The sequence below is a fragment of the Rhipicephalus sanguineus genome, chromosome 10 (genome assembly GCF_013339695.2).
Source record: "Rhipicephalus sanguineus isolate Rsan-2018 chromosome 10, BIME_Rsan_1.4, whole genome shotgun sequence".
Lineage (NCBI taxonomy): Eukaryota > Metazoa > Arthropoda > Arachnida > Ixodida > Ixodidae > Rhipicephalus > Rhipicephalus sanguineus.
Window position 1 is genome coordinate 67224576 of NC_051185.1, and position 23693 is coordinate 67248268.

The 23693-nt window shown below is 46.8% G+C and overlaps 2 long non-coding RNA genes across 2 annotated transcripts; both read right to left on the bottom strand.

Annotated features, from left to right (window-relative positions):
- Positions 1-1497: 1497 nt before the first annotated feature.
- On the bottom strand, positions 1498-4792 carry LOC119372056 (uncharacterized). Its single transcript, XR_005179419.2, has 3 exons — positions 4670-4792; positions 3563-3731; positions 1498-1652 (listed from the first exon to the last, which is right to left on the bottom strand). It is a non-coding gene; the product is annotated as an uncharacterized LOC119372056 (long non-coding RNA).
- A 7027-nt stretch (positions 4793-11819) lies between these two features.
- LOC119372054 (uncharacterized) lies at positions 11820-14128 on the bottom strand. The gene is made up of 3 exons (XR_005179417.2): positions 13977-14128; positions 12991-13159; positions 11820-12036 (listed from the first exon to the last, which is right to left on the bottom strand). It is a non-coding gene; the product is annotated as an uncharacterized LOC119372054 (long non-coding RNA).
- Between the last annotated feature and the right edge of the window lie 9565 nt (positions 14129-23693).

Genomic DNA, 23693 nt, shown 5'->3' on the forward strand with positions numbered 1-23693 from the left:
CTAAAGAGAAACAATGAATCGGTTTAGAATGATAAATTGTATTCTGAGAAGTCTTAATGTCGTTAATTTCCTCATCAGAGGTTTATCAATACAGCCGAAAATCAAGGTCAGAGTTGCATTTTTAAAATTTGCGCCGAAATCGCCGCACGTGACGTCACAGATTTCAAAGCGTATTTTTCGTAGTTTGGCGACAATGGCTCGACGAAATTTCCTTAAACTTGGTATGGTAAGTTTATGGCCCACTCAGAGGACAATGTACTTCATTTTTACTGATTAGGTACTACGTAGGACCTAGTAAATGCTGTCAAAATCTATGACGTCACGAGGTTTGGTGCGGAAATTTCAAGGTGGCGTTGCCACCTGCATTTTCTTTTTGCGCGTTTTCTCGCTTACTGAGTGTCTTCTCGCGGCAAGCGTGGTGATTTTGGAATTGCGAAAGAGTAATTTACTAATATGAGAAAAATCGTTTCCTCCATTGTATCCCTTTAACCCCGTGAGATAAGAGACGATTTCTACCTTGATCGTTTGCGCGCCAACCATTTTCATTGTAACGCTGATGGCGTTCCTTCGTAATGTCAGCTATAGCTAACGAAGCAGCATAAAAGACACTGATTCTAGATATAGAAGTAGTAGTAGTAGAGAACTTTTCTTTTACAATGTTGTCAAGTTAATCACATTATCAGAACAAAATGGCGTAGTGCGTCTAAGAACTAAATGATATAACAAATGGCCTCGGGAGTACCTAGGAACCTCATCCATTTTGCGCATCGCCTGTAACTCTGGATATCTACGCTGTACCGTTGCGAAGCTCTCCCATTTGGAGTCTTGCGTGTGGAAAGGGCGCGTACACCCTCAATGCACACCGAATGTCAGAATTAAATAAGGACAAGTAAGTCAATTTCCTAATCCACTGAGCGGCGTAGTAGGATGCGAATGCACTATAGGTTTATAGTTCGTGAGAACATAGAAATTTCGGCCTTCGTAGTAAAGTCTCAAGTGTTGAATGGTAGCATAGGTGAAGAGATGTTCACGTTCAAAGCAGCTGTACAGTGTCTCAGCAGGCCAAAGTGTGCGAGAGTAGATGGCCAGAAGGTGGCACTCGAAGCCAACGAGTTACTGAACGCATTGTGAAATGGCGCGAAAAACACAGGGGCGCAGGTAAGAGAGACGATACAGGCGCTTACTGCATCGCCTGTATGGGCACAGGTGCCTGTGGCCCTGTGTTCTTTGCGCTATCCCACAATGCGTTCATACTAACTAGCTCCGCTCTCCTTACTACTGCAGTTACTGAAGTATACGCCACCGATGAAGCCATGTTTGGGGCATCCACTACAATTCGAGTAGAAGACTCGGATCTCGATGCACCAGAAGCAAGCGTTATCGACGATAGCAAACAAAAAAAAAATTGTGCATCACCAATATTTTCGTCACAAAGCAGTAATGAGAGTATAAGTGCAAGAGTCTGGTTAGAATGGTTTTATTTCACAGCCAAGATCGGAAGATTCATGAAGGGTCAGCGTTAGAACCCTGGACATCGTTGGATTCCGCAGGACAGCTGAACTGAATAAGTTGGGCTCAAGGGTGATCTTGAGAAGTGCCAATCACAGTGGAGGAGCGAGTTAGAAAACTTGATTTCATCTCGAAGAAATTACCTGCAAGAGTAGAAAATAGCAACAAAGTACAGCTCAAGGTAAGTTGTCATATGTCCTTTACGGAGTATACATCTCACAAAGTTTGTGGCCTTTTTATATGAAGGACCTCACAGCGTGGTATGCTGTCGCGTCAATAGGGAAACGGACATTAAACCTTGGGCTGGAATACGGGCCTGTCAGCTTCCTTTTGATACTACCGCGAATATATAATATAGTTTGTCGTTAGCTGACCTAAATGTTTGCTGCAAAACCAAACTATAAAGAAACTCGATCTAACGACGCCCGATGTTACGAATTTCCTGATCTAACGAAGAAATTTCTATTCCCCGGTGTGCAGGTGCCCACAGGTTTTAATGTTGTCATCAACTCGAATTAACGAGCTATCATGGCACTAAACGATGCAACGAAGCTTTTCAAGAAATAAATGGTTTTAAAATGCTGCGAGGTCTGTCTAATTTTGACAAAGGCGGGTTTTGCTTCGGGCTTGAGCTGTAACGTTATCGCGTTAAGACATCTAGCCGCCCTAGCCATGACCGTAGTTTTATTTTGACGAGGCTGCATGCCGCGCCCATCAACGGACTTAACAGTCGTTAGCGCTTTTAGGCACCAAATGTCGCTAGTGGTGGGTGGTGGCTTGTTGTCCCCGTAAATGCTCCCACAGTAACGCAGTGTCTGCTTTCGTTAATTAATGGCTTATGCGACAGATGACAATGATCGCCTCGTTTCACCTGTCATGTTCTGCCTGCTCGCACAGTCACTGCATTCGTTCTCCCAGTCGGTGCACATCGTCAGCTTGTGATAGCTTCCCGTTAAAGTCTACCACGCCCGGACGCGTGAAGGCTCCAGGTCCGGGCTGCCCTCCCGGACATTTCACACACGCAGGCGTGTGTCAGTGCCAAATAAAATGCCTCGGCAGCTTTCGGGTCGTGGCTACGCAACAATCTTAAATTTCGAAGGACCGATAAATCTCTTCTTCGATTTCACGAACTTCCAGATTTAACGAAGTAGTTCGATTGCCGTCATTACTTCGTTGAATCGAGTTCCAACTGCATAATCTTGTTTCCTAATACCTTAAGCCACCGTGTGGTGTGCGTCATATCCAGTGATTAGGGCAGCTAGTCGCCGACTATTTCGCTGAGCCCTACTTTAACTCTATGCTAGTATTGGTCTGCTACATCATTTTATAAGTGCTAAATCACTGCAATAGGAGCCGTAACTGTAGGACGTGACAATGCATGTATAAATTTTGACAAGCTGCCTCTGCGAAGAGCAGCTTTTACCTGCAGCTTTCCTTCATTAGTGTAATGGTGAAAAATAAACATTATTATTGACAAACGGCAAGACACAATTCAAAGTTATTTCCAATATCATCAGTTATGAGTTTTCCAGTTTCAAGTTATGTATGTGGAATAAAGGTTAGGTGCAAGTCTGCGCCTGCCCTTGTCTCAAGTCTCTGTGCGGCCGTACTTCAGTACAGTTAAAAGAAGTGCACTAAGACGCACCAACTCGCCCGAAAACAAGTTCTTTTAGACTTCAATTTGAAAGATGATACATATTCTAAGCTTATTGCAAACTTTTCTGCGATTAAAAATCGAAGGCAGGCATTTACACTTCGTTGCCGAAGGGCTCTGACATTACTCTGTCATCCAATGAAACGTCGATTCGTAGTCATAGAAGAACGCTGCATGCAATCATCTGTTAGCAAGGAGACTTGCATTTTACCAGACGCTTTTGTCACAAACGTGAACGAACGATTACACTGCTGACCCCGAGAACAAAACTACCTTTGACATTTTTTTAGACAGCTCGTTTCTTACAGATGATACTGAGCTGCTTTGACCCTTACATTCGATATGTCCTGATTCGTCTCTATAAAACCGGTGTAATAATAACGTTAGATCTTTGCTCACCGCAAACTGTCGCTGCGCTCGCCTTGGCGCCAGTTTAGCGCCCGTAGTAGTAGTGGGGGTAGTAGGCACCGTAGTAGCCATAGTGGTACGGGTAGGCGTACGGAAGGACGTACTGCGGCGCCGCGGCAGTGTAAGAGACGGCAAAAAGAGCCAGCACGGCGAGGAGGATCTGCAAGAAGAGACACACGGTTTGCCAGGTCGCTTAGTTGCACTGCCCGGAATAAGCAGAACCATTATTGAGCTTGCTGGTTTTAGAAAGAAAAAGGTTTCTGTGAAAGACGTCCTTGTGCAGGTGCCTTTTAGCACGCCGTGATCACACGCATCGCTCAAAACAGGGCGTCTTAAAAGACACCAAGGCTTCATTTGCACAGCACGAACGCCGAAGCAATCAGCGTTCGTTTCCTTTACATGCAGCCCTCGAAATGCAAGGGCCATGGCCAGCCTTGGAACAATAATGCGCGGCTGTGTCGCCTGGGTAGTAGCAAGCGATTTCCTCCTACTTTTATTATTGGGAATTGCTTTCCACTGATCGAGCAGCAACGATCACAATCACTCGGAAAGTGCTTTCGCGACGGCACACCCTGTTTAACGAAGTTCTGAGCATTCCGGTCGTCCGGATACTGAAAATCACTGCAAGGGATGCTTTTGGCCCGCATCGCAAAGAATGTTTTGAGACAGGACAGCAAAGGCCTGACACTTTATAATAATCCTTAAACGCAATCCTTTCAAAGTAGTACATTGATGCGATTTTCCCTTGAACGGCAACCATCGGGCTGCGTACGTGGTACGTAACTGCGGGTGCCCTGCAATAGTATACACCCAGCAGGAGGTGCGCTTTCTGTGGCCAAAGAAAATTTCTAGATCCTGCATCTGCATTCAAATGCGGCACGTTCTGCTGGAAATTAAAACCACGACCTTGTACATCTTACTCGGCAATACAGGGTGCCAGACACAGCAGTACAGACTTCCTAGCCAGGTCGTCTGAGGCGATTATGAGAGTTGCCACACTAATACCTAAGTATGGTAAGGGTCAGAACCTGACCGCTTTCAAAAACTGAAGTTACCAAAAAGAACGACAAGACAAAGGAAGTGTTACGGCATACTGACCAGGAGCTTGATCATGGTGACTGGATTGCCGACGCTACGACTGTCACTGCTGCTCGCAAGGAAGACCACGAGTGGTGCAAAGGCCGTTGTGTGTCTGTGCCTGGTCTTCGGCACGAACCCCGTTATATACGTGTCCGTTCAAGGCGAAGTCGCACTCCGCGTTGGCTCGGCCCTAGAATGGTGGTTGTGCAAGACGCTCGCTCGCGCACTCAGCCGCTTGTATGCGACACGAAAAAAAGTGGGAAACCGCAAGGCCGCAGAAAATAGGGTTCGCTTGCGAGCGGTTGATGCTCACTTTCTCGCCTAGATGCGAATGCGTCGCCAGCGCTAGACGCGGAGAAAAATGCTAATAAACTCGCGTTGACACAAGTCTCCACTCCTGAGCTCCTCTCCCACGGGTTTCCCCATCCAGCCTGTCATGTCTTTCGTATATGAAATGTTACTGCAAAATTGCGAAGCGATGCGGTTTTTAAATGAGGAACGGAAAGCGGCTAATCCAAAATGTTTTTTTTTTTTTGCCTCCACCCATTGTCCTATATTCTGCAGAAACCTTGAGGAGAAAGGAAGCGCAGGCATCGGAAATGCGGTGGGCTAAGCATATGGATAAGATACAAGTCCTGACTTCTTAATCTAACTTTAAGCGCTTCAAATAATAAATACCCCCAGACTTTTCACGTGCCGAAGGCCAAGCAGATCCCGCGGTTTCTGCAAGCTGAAATCTGACCGATCAAACCCAAAAGGGTGGGAGGATTAATGCCCTCAACAAATTGTGGATTAAGCAATCGAAGATGAGTGTCGAAGTCAGCGATAGATTTGTTGCGCAACCTGCAGTATATTCCCATGCTATCCATTAAGCACGAAAACGTACATGAACATCAGCAGACATACGATGTGGCATACTTACGCTGCAGGGGCGTAGCCAGGGGGGGGGGGGAGTTGGGGGGGTTCAAACCCCCCCGAAATTTTTCAGTTTTGCTTGCGTATATATACACGCGCACATACAAACGCACGCACGAACATACATAAAATATGGTTGAACCCCCCCCCCCCCCCGAAAATAATTTCTGGCTACGCCCCTATTACGCTGCCAAGTAAAATGCCAAATGAAACCACGATACAGTGCCGTGGACTCTGCCACCCCTATGGCGCCAGGGTATGTCTCTTGTGGTTTACACCAATAGCTATTGGAGACTTTATAGCGAACCCCACTATCTCTAGCACATTGACTTAAAACTATTCTTTTTTTATATGTTTACATTTATATGGTTATTGTGCTTTCTTCGCAAACCGATTCCGGGCGACTGGCCGTGAAGTAGCCCATACCCATATTCCTTCTGCATTGGCGGCGCTGTCAGCAAGGGCGTATAAGCAGTGACTTTTCTATGAAACAGTAGCCGGTGCATACCTAGCGGTTAAAGTTCATTCTCGTCATGATTTTTAAAGCGATTAGCTTTTGTTTTTGGGAAACTTCACCTGTAGTTTTCGGCATGTCCGTCTATATGCAGCCTATTTCACTCCAGCTTGCGCCTTTGGAGTCCATGGTACACCGGACAGATCACTGGGCTGCTGGGCACAGGGCAGCGGGTTTGTAATCGTCCTTCGGACAAACTAAGGCCGCTAGAACGTGTTGTCTGCAGTGTGCCGCTCTTTATCGAACCTCTCTCACGTCGTCTTGGGTGAATGAGTATGTGCCGCTTAGTGTCACACGGGTCGTGATGGGGACTACTTAAACGCTCGGGATTGTCTGGAACAAGAGACGAACACATAAGAGACAAACAAGCGCTGACTTCCGAATGGTTTCATTAAGGCGAAAGCCTTAGATTCTTTGTCAAAATGAGAAAATTGACCGTCGGAAGCGTCGGCGTCCCGTGTCGGCGGCGTCAACACGAGTGACGCAAAAAAACATCACGCGTCGACGTCACCGTATGATGTCATCATGACATCACATGATGACGTTATCCCATGACATAATCGCTTGGTCAAAAAGATCACGGAGGCAGTGTAAAACCGCTTTAAGTGCAGAAAGCTTTCGGATGGGGGGGGGGGGGTATCAATAAATCAGCTGAGAAGAAAAAGAAGACGGCTTTTGCCTTCGGATCCAGTATCTTAAGCGAGTGCATAAAGGACCCTGCCAGAAAGTACGATTGTTTAATAACTGTAGGCGAACTACCCTAAACGAAACTTTATGGATGAGCCCACCGCCATAAACAATACCTAAAAGCATTAAGTAACATAAGAGTACAGGCTGAGATCAAAATCAGATGGGCCGCGTGGTCTGCACGTAAGGGCAACGTAGTCGTGTTCCCGTAATTGTATTTTCGCAGTTTCTCGAGCGTATCCTCTGGGAATAGTGCCTGACAGATGGGATGACTCCAACGCCACAATTCACTCTACTGCACCATGGGAGAAGCACATGAGTCATCCTTAAAAATTATAAAATACAAATTGAGGTGTTTGTTTATAAAAAAATTCTAACAGCTACGTCCTTCCAATTTTTCACACCGCGGTTAATAATAATATTAACAATAAGACCTCGTTTCTTTTAATAAACCAGTACATTTGATCCGGCCTGACAAAGCCATTGATGGCTCGAGCGACGGAGTCTGGCACGCAGCAAAAAAAAAAAAAAAAAAAAAAAACTTCGTACACAGTACATTAGCAGTGAAATATGGTAAAATATGCAAATGTAAATTATTAAAATTGTACAATATTTATGAAAACAAATGTCATTTACCAATCAAGAACAAGAACACAGCAATTAATATCAACAATATAACCATGACCATGCTAGATGAGCGTACATAAATAAAACGCTTAAGATATTGCATATGCATAAACACAGGCAGTGTTACGCATTTACTGACAGTTCACAGTGATCGGGCACCGTCACTCTACAGTCATCGAAGTGTTATCTTGCTGTGTTTTCTTGCGCAGTGTTTTCTTGCGCTATTGCACTATGTTATCTGGAGTACCGCAAGGTCCAGTCCTCGGACCCCTTTTGCTTCCAATTTTCATTAATGACCTGCCCTCTGGTATTTCGTCATCCATCCGTCTCTTTGCCGATGACTGTGTCCTGCACCACCGTATAAGCTCACATAACGATCAAATGCTTTTACAGCGTGACCTCACTACAGTTAAAAAATGGTGCACTCAGTTAGTCATGCAACTAAACGTCAAAAAATGTAAGTTCACGTGCGCATCGCGGAAGCACTCTCTCATATCATACTCTTATTCTTTGCATTCTCTTCCTCTTGACCCGGTTCAATCAGACAGGTACCTCGGTGTTACCATCACTAGCAAGCTCACATGGTCAGAACATATTCATAATCTGGTTACTGCAACTAACAAATCCCTGGGATTCATTAGCCGGTCACTGTCGTCATCACCCCCGAGTGATCCGTAAACTAGCATATGAGACATTTATCCGCGCTAAACTGGAAATCGCATCGGGAATATGGAATCCTCACCAAGCGTACCTTGTTGAGGCACTTGAAGGCGTCCAAAACAGTGCAGCCCAATTTATTACGTCGGAGTACGACCATCGGCTAAATGCTACAAGCATCAAATCATCCCTGGACATTAAATCATTAGCACTTCACCGAAAAATCTCTCGCTTATGCCTCTTTTAAACTTTTTATGCCTATTATAACTTCCCACACTTAAGGGACACGCTTGTTTTCCCGCCAAACCGCACTTCACGCCGCCTGTCAAACTCCCTCAGTCTTCAACAAATTCACGGCTCTGCCAAATCCTTGAATAACTCTTTCTTGTCAGTAGCCATTGCAGAATGGAATGGTTTACCAGACCTAATGGTAATGGAGCGTGAACCCATCATGTTTCGAAATGTACTAACAAACTTTTTGAGTGCTGATGCGTAACGTATTTGGATTTTTTTTCACACTGTGTCCATTGTTCTTCCTTGTACTTTGACTGACCTTTTTTTAGGTTGAGTGCATTGTTATTCCTGTGTATTTTGACCGTCTTAGCATTTCACCTCGTTCCCTTCTAAATATTACTTTTATTGTTTTTACTTAATTCGTGACTGTTTGAACGTTCCTTTTTCTTATGTATGCTCCCCCCTTGTGTAATACCTCAACAGAGACCTTTACGGGTTAATAAATGATGGTGATGATGAGATGCGCTGTAGAAATTCTTTATTTATATTTTGTTTATATACGCTTGATTTTACACGTGGCTTAATGTATTTTAGGTGAAATATTTCGACCATAGCAATAACACAGCAACTTTAACGAGTTGGTACATCGGTACATACAGCGCACACTGAGACGAGGGACAAAAAGGGAAGAAGAGGAAACGACTAGCGTTGGCTCTCAAATGCAATTTTTATTAAAAATGGAACCCGTAAGAATGAATACCATCGAGGTTATCACAAGCTTGTCGGTAAAAAAAAAACGCCTCAGTTCTTTGATTTTAGGATGAAATTCCTTTGTTCACACGTGCGCTGGAGGCACAACCCCGGCTTGTTGAAACACTCACTGAAATGCGCTTTCGGTCCATGTCGAGCTCACGAAGCGAAGCATTGTCTTTGCGCGCATGCGCGCAACTTTGCGAAATCCGTGTGAACAAAGCCTTCAAAAGCAAATCAAGCTGTTGCAACAAGCAACCTATCCGGTTCATGTTATCGCTCGGGCCTTCGAAAAAAAATGTGCAGATTTCTCGAGAATGCCGAGGAAAAAGAGAGAGAAAAAGAGCCACTTTCTGGAAAAACTTAAAGAGTTGCTGTAATTCCTTATGCTCACAAGCTAGCGCGTGGCGTCAATAATGTGGCCACGCGATTTGGGGTGGACGTCGTGTTGTCGTCACCCGAAAGCTATCGGGTCTATGCGCTAAAATAAACAAACCCCAAGGCACAAGCACGCGTTCTCCAGGTTGCGGTGTGAAGCGCGCGTAAAAAAATGTTGAATGTGACGTGCCATGGGCATTGCGTATCAAATACCGCTGTCTTGTAGTAACACCTACATTTTGAGAGAGAGGAAGGCGTGTTAACGTCCTATTAAAAGACCACGAACGTTCACTTACTGAAGGCCGACCATTTACCCTTGCTCTCCATTGCCACGAGTGTGGCTGCTCTCACCGGTTTGACGACACAATGATACGGTCACATCACAGGCAGCAGGCAGCCAGATAAATCGCAAAAGGCTTTCCATATCAGAAAGAAAGTAGATTGGTGTGTCAGAAGGCCACCGATTATGCTGAATGGCATTGAAATTGCACGAGAGGAATGGTGCGATACGCAGGTTTCTCAGTTCATTTCTTTCTTTTTCTCTTTGTAGTTTTTTTGACCAGCATGTTTACGATAACACTCACGATTTTCATGGATATATGTTTATTTTCAAAAGTCACACGGTCTTCTTTCATGTCTTTCTTCTCAGTTAATATGAGCGAATGCAACAAAACGGCTCACATAAGACTCCCGAGGTTTAATGAAAATGTTCGAGACCCTGTGTTGTGTCTATGAAATATTAAGTATGCGAATATTAAATTCATGTGGGGTGCTTCATTTCTTGAGTGCGAGATACGGGTAAAATGATCCATCGCATAAGCACGTTTCTTTCTAAACAAACGGTCGTCTGAAAATAACGCGAATTACTACATATTATTCCTTAGAAAATCACTAGTACACTACTTTATTTAATTATTTAATACGTTACTTACTGTAAGCCCTCCTCCAATATCGGAAACACTTGTCCAGTTTGTGGGGACTTTTCAGTGGGGACATTTCACAGGATACGAGGTCAAGCATGAGACAGATGAAGATTGCAAAAACTACTAATCATTACGATTGACTTCCATTCCTTCACTGTCTTCGCTAAAAAAAATTCGGGAGATCTCACGCCTTGTGGGAATCGGTTTCATGCGAAGCAATCAGCGAGTAGTTCTGCGCTGAATTTTTTGTGGCTGGATCGACGTGTTTTTGTAAATGGAGTAGTGTGCACATCGTGGATTACCAGGCACGTCGACTACCGGCTTTCAGAGGGTAACTTATCATCTGAAGTAACGTCAGTACTGACGTTAGAGCACATACACGTCGGTATTATCACAACGAAGCGCACTTTACGGTGCGATGATGTGAATATCATACGTAACTTTCGTTAGCGCATTCCTCCGGGGTCGCGCAACGCTTAAATATAGCATGCTGAATCACAGAAATACAAACGTAATGTTTATTACACTGCTATAAAAGCGGAGCCAACACTGCAACCACAATTTACGTTGAACCGAAATGAGGCCTGTATCATAGCAGTACATATGTAGTGTTTATTCCTTTGTCATAAAATTAGAGAGCCAGCACAGCAACCACAATTGACATTGTACCGACATTACGCCTGCATAGGGTCTTTTTCCAAAGTGTTTTCCAGACCTTGTGTGGCTCTGTGGTAGAATACCTGAGAGACCCGCAGAAACGCTTGGGTTCGATTCCTGCTGGGGTCCTCTTTTTTATTATTAAATGCGAAGCATTTCTTGGCGAAGAAAAGGCACTTTGAGCGTTTCTATCTATCTATCTATCTATCTATCTATCTATCTATCTATCTATCTATCTATCTATCTATCTATCTATCTATCTATCTATCTATCTATCTATCTATCTATCTATCTATCTATCTATCTATCTATCTATCTATCTATCTATCTATCTATCTATCTATCTATCTATCTATCTATCTATCTATCTATCTATCTATCTATCTATCTATCTATCTATCTATCTATCTATCTATCTATCTATCTATCTATCTATCTATCTATCTAGCCCCTTACATCTGGGTGATCTCGTGATCACCTCCTTCACCTGGTGTAGACCAAAATTGGCATGGGAGAGTAAGAGGGTTTGACGAATATGACTGTCTGGTCGTGACCTGAATAACGTGAAAATCCTGTCGCGTACGTCGTCAAACCCTTTACTCCAGACACGTGTGGCACATACCTGTATACCACTGGTCTAACCACCTAGGGCTCTTAGATGTGTGCCTCTTAGATGTGTGCCTTAACTAAGCGCAAGGGTGCTTGTTCACTGGCAGAAGAATGCGACCGCTATGCGATCACCTCCAGCACACCCGCAGAACGCCATCATTCCTCAGGTGTGGGGGTGGGTTTTGGTGATCCAATAATGAACAATCCTGAGTTTTGAGGATCTGGTTAGAATGATTTTATTTCAAAACCAAACCTTCCAGAGTGAGAACCCGACGTTAGAACGGTGGACGTCATTGGCTTGAGCAGGGCAGCTCAGGTGACTAAGTGCGGCTCCATGTTTCGTTTGCTGACGGGTGGAGACAGGTCTTGAGAAGTGGTCCCAATGACAGTGGATGAGTGCGTTAGCAGTTTTGAATCATCTTCGAAGAAGTCGCCTGCAAAGTATTAAGGCAAGAAACAACACAGTTCAACACATGGTCTCAAGAGCACTTTACAATACACTCTAGGCGACCGGCGCGTTGGTATTATAGAAGGTATGGCGTTAGAGTCGACTAGATAATGTCGATTTTAGGCTCATTTTTGGGACTGTTGCATTTGTTGTGAACCGTACGACCAGTGTAGTGTTTTTTTATCAGCTTTCATACTGACCTTCGATCATAACGAACTTGGATGAAACATTTGTTTAACACCACATTTGGCCGCGAAACCACCAAACCGACACACAAGATCAGCTCATATGCAGAGAAAAACAGCTAAGAACCCTGTTCACACTCTATAGATACCTCCATCAGTATCATTCTTTTAGACTGAAAGATGGCCTAAGCTCAACGCGACAGTTCAGTATGGCATGAAATCAGTGACTGAAGTTCATTCATATATTCACAGGTTTGGGACACTGCGTCTTTTAGTCATACTTCTTCCACTTGGTCTCGATGCACCGATGAAAACCACGGAGTGCATTTCCTTGCTATCGGCTTCAAACGTTTTAAACTAGAATGTATACGCTGGTAACTCCGAGCTACGATCATTCCAGTTCCTTTACGCCTTCCTAACCTACGAAATTTAACGCCTTCCGAACATCTCTATAAAGCAATAAGGAGGAATAGAAAGGCATCAAGACGATGAAAAATGTCCGCGTTGCTGTATGACCAACTAGCCCAACAATACGTTGCTTGCTTATGCTTGCTTTGACATTTCAGTTATACACTGCTTGATATGCCACTTAAGAAACGCCAGTGCTTGTCTCTTCTATTCTTTGTGGTCCGTCTTGATTTGCGCTAACTTCGCTTCTTAAATGCTGCGTACCAACTAGGCCCAACAAAAGTTTTGTTGATATGCCACGGCACTTATTGTAAAGCGTCTAATGATAAGATTCAGTCTTAGCTCACCGCGAACTGTCGCTGCCCTCGCCTTCGTGCGGGTTTAGCGCCCGTAGAAGTAGTGGGGGTAGTAGGCACCGTAGTATCCATAGTGGTACGGGTAGCCGTACGTGAGAACGTACTGCGGCTTCGCTGCCGTGTACGAGACGGCGAAGAGAGCCAGCAGGGCAAGCAGGATCTGCAAGGAGAATAGAGGTTTCAGTCTGATCACTTAAGCACGTCACGTGACTAAGATGTGCGCAACATTTATTACGCTTTCGTTAATGTGGTCTCGTTGATCCGGAGGTATTTATTACAGGTACCGGTTCCCGCCCTTTGACTACATGCGAGTTCTCCTGGGCACTAAGATAGTCCTCATACACAAAGGGTTAATTGTGGTCATTATAGTGATTTGGACAACTTAAGAACGCGCGTTATTTGATATTATTAGCACAAAATAGTAATTGATAGTGTCATATACCTGAAGCTGCTAGCACACTGTGCGAATTCAGCGGTATAAAACAATACAACTAGTCTATGACTCAACATATAGTACTTTCCCAAATTGGGAACGTGAACACTCGGCGCTGTTCCAAAGAAAGCTGACTTGAAAGAGAGTCCGCGAGGTGCTGCCGTCACCTGGCGCTTGTACAGAAATATCATGCTTTCGTGCGGACCTCTGCATTAAGCAAACTGTAACACTGAGAAGTGCACGAAAAATTGCTCTCACGAATGTGTGAGACGTAACCCACAGCAACGCTATTAGAAGTGTTTCAAAGTGGGAAATAGTATTCCTAGTTTTGTGTGCCCATTTGTCTCATGAAAAAGTGCGGAGGCATCCTCTAAAAAGCAAGACAAAACGCTAGGAGTGTAGCTCACGTTCTCTCGCCTGCGCTAAAAGCCCACCTTGAACATTAAATTCCAGTTGCAACTTGAAAGATGAAATCTCGTTAACTAGAGATGGAAACACAGAGCAAGAACGGTAAAAACAGCGGAACAAATCCGCATGTACTAACCAGAACCTTGATCATGGTGTCAAGATGTGCGATGCTCCGCAACTGCTGAAGATGAGAAGTTCCGTACCAGGATCAATGTGTGTGCCTGGTTGCCAGTACGGATCCCTTATATACGCGTCTCCTCAAGGCGAGCAGTTACTCGTCGTTCACGCACCACGCTGGCCCGACCCCTGCTGGAGTTGCGCAAGCGACTCGCTCGAGCGCTATGCACTTACATGCGACACGAAAAAACTGCAAGGACGCTGCAAAGAAGATTCACGCGTGCCACGCGTACTCCACCACTCAGTCAGTCAGTCACTCACTCGCGCTCGGGGTTCCCCACTTTCGTTTTCATGCAGGGTTCTTTTTCTTTCCTCATTTTTTTTTTCTCGCGAGTTTCATGTTGCGCCGCCTCGCCTTCCAGTCCAGACGCGAATGCCTAACTGTATAACTAGTGCCACGAGAAGAAAATTATGGAAGTACCGTATTTGTGCTTTCACAAGTGTCACGTGTTCCCAACGTGCCATATGTCTCGTCTCCCAGAGTCCAGTGTAACCCTACCAGGTTGGTTTCAAGGCCGAAGCCTTATAAGGCTCATCGACATAGGCATGCGCACAAGGCAGGGGGTGCAAGGGTGTGGGGGCACCATTCGTCTCCCCCGCCCCTATCACCGAAGGAGGGTTCCAAGTATGCCCCATTCAGTTGGACTTGTTCCGTAATTGTTTAAAGGGTTATGGCAGGTTTTGGACCATAATGGCGCCCGAGGACCCCTGATGTTGCATTCCAAGAACTGAATTTACTTCCCGCCTTTATACCCGGAAAGGCGGGTACCAAAGGCAGAGGGTTGTGAGAAGCAAGTCATTGTTTAATTTTCATTTTTCTAAACTTGTCCTCCCCTAATGGATGGACAGATGGATATCAATTTTGAATGAGATCTGTCGCTCTATCTAACTGAAAACCCTGCGCACGCCTATGCTCATCAGTCTAAAAATGTCAACGATGTCCATGCCGGATGATGCCGGCGTCGTCCGGCATCGTCCAGCGGTGGCGAGAGCACGAATGGTGCCAACAGTCTCGTGACGTTAAATACAGATATAATTCTGGTAAACGATTCGGAGTACAAATTAAAGTGAATTCGAAGTGCCTTCAATGTGGATTTCAGGTTCAGATTCTTTATTTCACATTTTATCCTCTTAGAAAGAGAGGGGGAACATGCTGGGACGGGAACAAAAAGCTACAGGCAAAGTAAGTTGACGAGGTATCTGTTCATGTCTTGGCATAGAGAACAGCAAGCGAACCGTATAATTACACAATGAACGTAATGAGTACAGGTGACTAATACATGCAAAAATATAATGATGCACTTATCTACAAAAGAATAACAAGAAAACAACACATTCATGAACAAATTTTTTTGCTTACACAGAAAAAAATTAATCAGTGCTCAATAAATTGGATCAGCCAAATAACGAGTGAGTGAGGTGAATTAAATGCGAATCAAGGATGAATCAAGTGAGTTAGGTTTGAATCAACGTACATTCAAGTTAATCATGTGAATCAAAAATGATTCAAGCTTAAAGCGTGCGTCGCAGAGCATAGGCATTCTCCTGTAATCTCCTTAGCGTAATTAGCTAAAAAAGCCCTTTCGTAAGAAACAAAGTATCCTTGCCTATGCAAGCTCATGTACAGGGTCGTCCACATCTAAGATGAACACCTCATTAGTATTCAAGACCTCATAGAAGCTGACGTTTCGTACATAATTTGGAAAATCATTTTCGTGTTTTTGCTATTGAAATAAAATAAGGAGTTGTCACCATTGCTTGGTGACGGCTACCCCTTTTCACTTGGTTGTTAGAATAATGAAAATAAGAAACAAAAATTATATATATATATATATATATATATATATGTAATTCGTCTTGGCTACTGTATATATATATATATATATATATATATATATATATATATATATATATATATATATATATATATATATATATATATATATATATACACAGCCCTACATCAACACCCTGATTTGACGTCATATACGTCATATACCCTCATGAAGCAGAATAAATGTTGTAGTTTTACTGACTTGAATACTAATGAGGTGATCACCTTAGATGTTGTCGACCTTGTACATACTGCTGGATATATACCTTAAGGGGAAGGGAGAGTGTTTGGAAGAAAATCAGCAGAACAAGAGTAAAAAAAATGCAGGACGAAATTTTGATACAACGTCACATATTTAATCGGAATGGCCTCAAAGTGACGCCACGTGCTGACTCTCGGTAGAAGCACGTGACGATTTTTCATGCGTCACTGAGACTTCAGAGCAAGAGAAGTGTTGATTGAGGTCAACAACATCGTAAGGTCCCAAGGCGAAACCTCAAAGGTCTCATGTATGCGACGTGCAAACGCTTGATGCTTTCATTTTAGAATATCTAATGTGATTACTTTACCTTCAATTGGAATCCAGCCAACACGTAGGCGAGTCACCACTTCATTTATCAAATTATTATTGCAGCTTTAGCGCGGGAATTCGAGCGACAAGAAATGCTTAGTTTTCTTGTTGTCATTGAGACTACACCTCAGAACGCATACATGCCGACAGAAAGTGTTCGAGATAAACAAGTTACGGGTCATTGCGTTCCATGTAGAGGATACCGGTGCAGTGCTATGCGGTTCTCTACTGCCTTCTCATTTACATGAAGCCGCCATTGCGATGACGCAGGCGGTGATTTGAGACAACATTCATAAACTTTCGCGGGGAACTTGTTTTTCAGGTACGACGCGCAGCCTCACTTTGTTTCTTATTTCTTATTTCACGAATTCTTCGCCCACCGCTTCTCTTCATCTACTGCGTAGAGTCCATCTCGAATGAATAAAGCGCGCAAAAGGACGAGGACGAACAGAAGAAACAACAGACCACAGCGCTGACTCACAACTAAAACTTTATTTCACAAGGAACAGAATAAATAGCATCTGGGAAAAGATATCAAACGACCATCACGTATGCACAAGGCAACAAAAGTAACAACAACAACAAAAAATAACACAATAACGTACGTGAGTGATTAGTCATGAACATGAGGCAAGTTATCGCTGAGATAAGAAACTTCAGCCTGTGACAAGGCTACCGAAGGTTGGCTGACGCATATGTGACTTTCCAATGACACGTAAAAAGCTTCCATTATTTCTCGTGTGCGCTGATCCCTGTGCCTGTGCAAAACTTCTGTGGGATGCGGAGTCGGTGAAGGACGGATCCCAACATAAAACGGAACGATGTTTATTAACGTAGTAGCAGCAGCAGGGCAAGCATGCCGATGCTGCGCTTCGGAAGGTTAGAGAAACAAACATGCAACCAAGCTTGGTAGCTTGGGTTATATAGCCAGCAGTGGTGACGTAAGCCTCCGACGAAACTGCGTGACACTGTCTTTTATCGGAAGCGTGTTGCAGCAGGTAGCTGTGTCACGCCGGGCTAATCAGTGACGAGACGGAGGCTGCGTAGGTCTGTGCGCAGTGGTCGCCCCCCCCCCCCCCCGCGGAGTGCAGAGCCCTCAGGGTCTGTAGAAATCTGGGAGGCGTACCAGACGTCCAGAGCGTGTCGTGAAAGGAGCGGGTTGCGACGTCGGTGGCTGTGGAAGGACGCCAGTTGAAAGAGTGGCGCTACCAGGTTCGTTCGCCGCGATGTATGCGGGCTTGAGTCGGTCAATCGAGACGCGGACGTCGTTCCCGTTCAAGCGCAAGGTGAAGTTCTTGTCGTCGCGATGGACGACTAGATAGGGTCCGCTGTAGGGTGGCTGGAAAGGCCGGCGGACGGTGTCATCGCGGAGGAAAGCATGCGTGCACGATGCTAGCTCTTTGAACACAAAAGGTGTGGGCTTGCTATGGTGAGCTGCAGGGGACGGGCGTAAGGCAGCGATGGTGCGTCGGAGCCGGGCGACGAAGTCGGTGGGGTCTGACGTCGTAGTGCTGGATGGCAGAGCTGCGAGAAATTCACCTGGCAGACGGAGTGGTTCCCCGTAGACGAGCTCTGCTGGCGTAGCATGGATGTCCGGCTTGAAGGTGGCGCGAAGACCGAGGATGACAGCTGGGATGGCCTCGAGCCAGGTTGAGTCCGGGTGGCACATAATGGCGGCTTTGAACTGTCGGTGAAAACGCTCGATCATTCCGTTGGCGCAGGGATGGTAGCTCGTGGTCCTCAAGCGTTCAAACCCGATGGTCAATCCCAGGAGCCTGAATAGGTGAGACTCAAACTGTCGCCCTTGGTCGGTGGTTACGCGGCGGGGAGCGCCGAAACGGGCAATCCAGCCGGAGAAGAAAGCCGAGGCGACGTCTTCCGCGGTGATTCCCTCGAGAGGCCATGCCTCGGGCCATCGAGTGTAGCGGTCGATGGTGGTGAGGCAGTAGCGGTAGGGTCCTGCCGGGGGAAATGGTCCTATGATGTCGAGGTGGACGTGCTCGAACCGACCTGAGGGCTGAGTGAATGTTCCGAGTGGGGACGTGACGTGCCTGGTGATTTTTGCACGTTGGCAGTGAATGCAGGAGCGCGCCCACGTGCGACAATCCCGCTGCATGGAGGGCCAGACATAGCGGTCAGCCACGAGTTGTGTAGAGGCACGTATTCCGGGATGGCTGAGGTTGTGGAGCTGGTTGAAAAGACCACGGCGATGGCACAGGGGCACGTAGGGCCTGCTTCGTCCTGTCGACATGTCGCAGCAGATAGTTCTTGCCGACCCTGGAATGGGGACTTCTTTTAGCTGAAGTGAGGACGTGCCCTTGAGTAGTTCCTGCAGCTCGGCGTCTGTGGTCTGAGTCTCGGCGAGGATGTCTCCTGTTATTTGCACTGAGCTGATGGTGGCCACACGTGAAAGCGCGTCGGCGACCATGTTGTCTTTCCCGTTGATGTGTTGGATGTCGGTGGTGAACTGTGCGATGAACGAGAGTTGGTTCTGCTGAACAGGCGGGAGTTTGTCGCGACGTTGAGAGAAGGCGTACGTTAGAGGTTTGTGGTCGGTATAGATGGTGCAGTGCTGCGCTTCGAGAACGTGGCGAAAGTGCTGCACTGCTTCGTATATCGCCAGAAGTTCTCTGTAGTAAGCTGGCGAACTCGAACGGGCAGCGGTCGTGGTTTCGTCGGTGGAACTGGCCATTGAGGGGCTCACCTTCCGAGCTGAGAGTTTCCTGGAAAAGAATGCCAAGGGGTGCCAGGTGTTGTCCACGCGTTGCATCAGGGCGGCGCCGACGGCGAAACCAGAGGCGTCCGTGAAGAGTCCCAAGGGAGCGTCTGGGACGGGATGGGAGAGGAGCGTGGCGGTGCAGAGAGCAGTCTTACATTCCTCAAAAACTTGCACCAGTCGGTGTCCACGTGATGGGTTGGTTTCCACGTAGACCAGCCAGGACATCATGAAGGGGCGCCTGGTAGTCGGCAGCGTGCGGTAAGAAGCGTCTATAGAAGTTCAGCATGCCGAGGAAACGGCGAAGGTCTTTAGCGGTGGTGGGTTGAGGGTACTTTTGCAAGTCAGAGATGCGATCAGGCAGGGGTCGATTTCCCTCTGACGAGACTTCGTGGCCGAGGAAATGGACGGTGGAAGCGCCGAGCGTGCTCTTCTGGACGTTGACGAGCAGGCCGTGGTCGTCGAGGCGTTGAAGCAACAGACGAAGGTGCCCGTGGTGTTCTTCGGCGTCACGTGAAAAGATCAATATGTCGTCAAGATAGACGAAGCAGAAGTCGAGGCCACGGACGACTTCGTCGATGAAGCGCTGAAAGGTTTGCCCAGCGTTCCTAAGGCCAAAACTCATGAAGGGAAACTCGAACAAGCCAAACGGGGTGATTATTGCCGTTTTCGTGAAGTCGTCCGGGTTGACGGGTATCTGCGTGTAAGCCTTCACCAAGTCTAGCACGGAGAAGACGTGGCAGCCATGAATGCGATGGGCGAAGTCCTGTATGTGGTGGACTGGGTACCTGTCCGGGATGGTGCGTGCGTTGAGGACGCGGTAGTCCCCACATGGTCGCCAGCCAGCGGTCTTCTTCGGAACAAGGTGAAGTGGCGAGGCCCATGGGCCGTCGGAGCGACGGGCGATGCCTTCTTGGAGCATGGCTTCGAACTCTGCCTTGGCTATGCGCATGCGGTCTGGGGCAAGGCGACGGGCACGGCAAAAAACCGGGGGGCCTGGAGAGGTCCGGATGTAGTGCACGGTGGCGTGCTGCACTTTGCGTGGCAGTCCGCTTGGGCGCGTCAAGCCGGGAAACTCGGCGAGGATGGCATGGTACGGCGAGTGATCATCAACACTGTGGACCTTGATGCTTGGCTGTTGGGCGGTCGTTCGCTGGCCTGGTGTGGAGTGTCCCGTTGTCGCGTCGATAAGCCGGTCGTTGCGGCAGTCCGGAAGGAGGTTGTAGTGAGCCAGGAAGTCTGAGCCGATGATTGGCTCGGCGACGTCGGCGATGACAAAGTTCCAGTGGAGGTCGCGGCGTGAGTTCTTGAGCTGGATGTGCAGGCGCAGCGAGCCGCACGTCTTGATTGTGGACCGGTTTGCCGCGCTGAGCTCGAAAGATGTCGGCGGGTGGGGGCCTTGAAGGTGAGATCGCGGGTAGCAGCAAATGTCGGAACCGCTGTCGACCAGGTAACGCTGCTTCGTGATCTGGTCGGTGACGAAGATGCGACGGCCTCCGGGTTGGCAGCTTGCGGCCGTCTCTACGAGCTGCCGTTGTCGTTTTCCGCATGTCCCATGGAACAAGGTGAACGCCATTGGCGGGCTTTGTCGCCGAAGCGTCGGTGGTAGTAGCACGGACTGTTGATGTCAGGTTGCGGCAATGAGGTGGTGTTCCGGTCGCGGCTTGGCGAATGGCGGCGCTGTCGCATCGGAAGACGTTCACCCAGGTGTTGTTGGATGGAGGTGAGCCGTCGATCGATGTCGTCGATACGGCGCGCAAGCTCCGTGGTGTTCAGCGGTACGGCGACAGCCTGGGTGGTGGGCGACAACTGCGGTAAGGAGGCCTCGACGACGCGATCAGCAATTTCCGCAAGTTCGTCGAGAGGTAGCCTGACCTGTGCCTGCAGAATTGCCTGGGCGTGCGGCGGGAGTCGTTGGAGCCACAGCAATCGCAGGAACAAATCCTGTACGTGCATGTTGCCCGCGATCGCACGCATGTGGCGCAGGAGCTGCGAAGGGTTGCGCTCAGCGAGCTCAGCGGACTGCAGCTGTCGTATCTTTTGTTCTTCTGAGAGTGATAAGCGACGGATAAGTGCGGTCTTCAGGTGTTCGTACGCGTTAGCCGTTGGCGGGTTTGCGAGGATATCCCGGACCTCGTTGGCGTAACGTGCGTCCAAGTGGGCGACGACGTAGTCGTAGCGGGTCCGGTCTTGGTTGATGTGCGCCAGGGAGAACTGGGCCTCGACCTGGGCAAACCAGACCTCGGGTGAGTCCACCCAAAACGGCGGAAGCTTGACAGCAACACGCCAAGAAGCAGCGTGCGGGGTGGCTTCAGCAGCTGCGGGTCCGGTGGGCACGGCCTCGTTTGTGGAAGCGTTGCGAGCTTGCTGCTGTTGCTGGGTCAGCAGTTCCTGCTGGAGTTGTTGTACCTGATGGCGGAGAGCGGTAAGGTCTTCTGGGTCGGCCATGGCGGTGCGGTTAGTTCGATTTCCGGGTCACCAGATGTGGGATGCGGAGTCGGTGAAGGACGGATCCCAACATAAAACGGAACGATGTTTATTAACGTAGTAGCAGCAGGAGGGCAAGCATGCCGATGCTGCGCTTCGGAAGGTTAGAGAAACAAACATGCAACCAAGCTTGGTAGCTTGGGTTATATAGCCAGCAGTGGTGACGTAAGCCTCCGACGAAACTGCGTGACACTGTCTTTTATCGGAAGCGTGTTGCAGCAGGTAGCTGTGTCACGCCGGGCTAATCAGTGACGAGACGGAGGCTGCGTAGGTCTGTGCGCAGTGGTCGCCACACTTCCGTCCTATCAAAACTGGGAATACAACCACTTTTTCGACAATGAAGAGCCAAATGAGAACCAGTGCCGTTTTTAACATTTTGCGCATGCTCTTGGATCCTAATGTTTATGCATCGACTAGTTTGCCCTATGTAAATCTTGCCGCAAGAACATGGAATTTTATATACAACGTTAGTTTGACAATCTACAATCTTTTTCCTATGTTTGACCGCGCACCTTAGCCGTTTGTCACTTTTTTCTCCATTTAACTTTCTGTGCACGGCTGGACATACCTGTCGCAACTTGTGGCCAACACTGAAAACAACGTCAACATGGTAGCGATTTGCCACATTTTTAATTCCATGTGATAACCTATGCACATAAGGAATCACTGCTAAATTCTTTCTTGTGGTATCGCGATTGCCATCAGCTGGTCTGTTCGGTCTAGCTTTTACTGTTTTCGCCACTTTTTCACAAGCTCTCGTGATAACCCAAGTGGGGTATCCTGCTTCTTGCAGTCTGCACACCTGTCTTGCAAAACTTTGTTGCAACAAGTGTTCACATGATTTAAACAAAGACGACTGTATGCATGCAACGCTGATACCGCTTTTGACCACTTTCGAGTGTTCAGATGAAAACGCTAGTAAAGGCTTATCTGACCTAGGGGAATACTCCCAACAAATGTGATCCCCCGTACAAAAAAATAACTTTAAATCTAGAAACTGCAACTGTTTTTCGACAGGCAATTCACACGTAAAAGACGGGCCCTTACCGCATTCTCTGAATACTTTTAAAACATCAATAATTCTTCTTTGTACATCACAACTTCTTACAATAACTAAAAAATCGTCTACATAACGCACAACTTTTACAGCCAGGTCTCCGATGCTCTTTTCAATTTTTTTGTCCACATATGCTAAAAAAATGTTACTAAGGACTGGCGCAACACTTGACCCAATGCATACTCCCGATTTCTGCAGAAAAAGCTTCCCGTCTCATGCAACAACCGTGGAATTCAAATAAAAAGACAAAATTTCCATGAAACTATCTACGGAAACGAGACATTTGTTAATGAATGACCGCTCATCATTGTCATCAGTTATACAACTCTTGATGCACTGCATTAACGTGTTATGAGGTAAAGAATAATACATATCTTGTACATCAATGCTAAAGCCAGTCGCCTGCCCTGGATTAGACTCATTCAAAAATTTCACCAGTGCACCAGAATTCGGAACAACAAATGGGTCATAGTATGAAAGAGCCGAGAGGTGAAGCAGAAGCCACTTCGAAACTTCATGCTGCCTTGTGTTCGTTTCCGAAACTATGGCTCTGAAAGGGACATCAGGTTTATGGGTTTTCGCCGTGAAAAAAACCTCAATCGTGCCAATCTTGGCCTTCTTGACCTTCGCTACTAACGCCTCCAAGTGTAAATCACCCAAAAAGGCTATAGCTCGGTCTTTCTTCTTAGCGTCATTCATACTGACTTGTCTGAAGTTTCTCTCCACAGCATTCATGGCCTTTTCAGCAAACATCCCTTGACGTAAAATCACGAAATAACCCTCTTTGTCTGCTACCACTGCATTTAGACCACTAGCAACAAGACACCTCACGACATAAGCGATGGGATTCTTAACACTTACTCTTTGCTCCGTTTCTTATCTCAGCGATAACTTGCCTCATGTTCATGACTAATCACTCACGTACGTTATTGTGTTATTTTTTTTTTGTTGTTGTTATTGTTACTTTTGTTGCCTTGTGCATACGTGATGGTCGTTTGATATCTTTTCCCA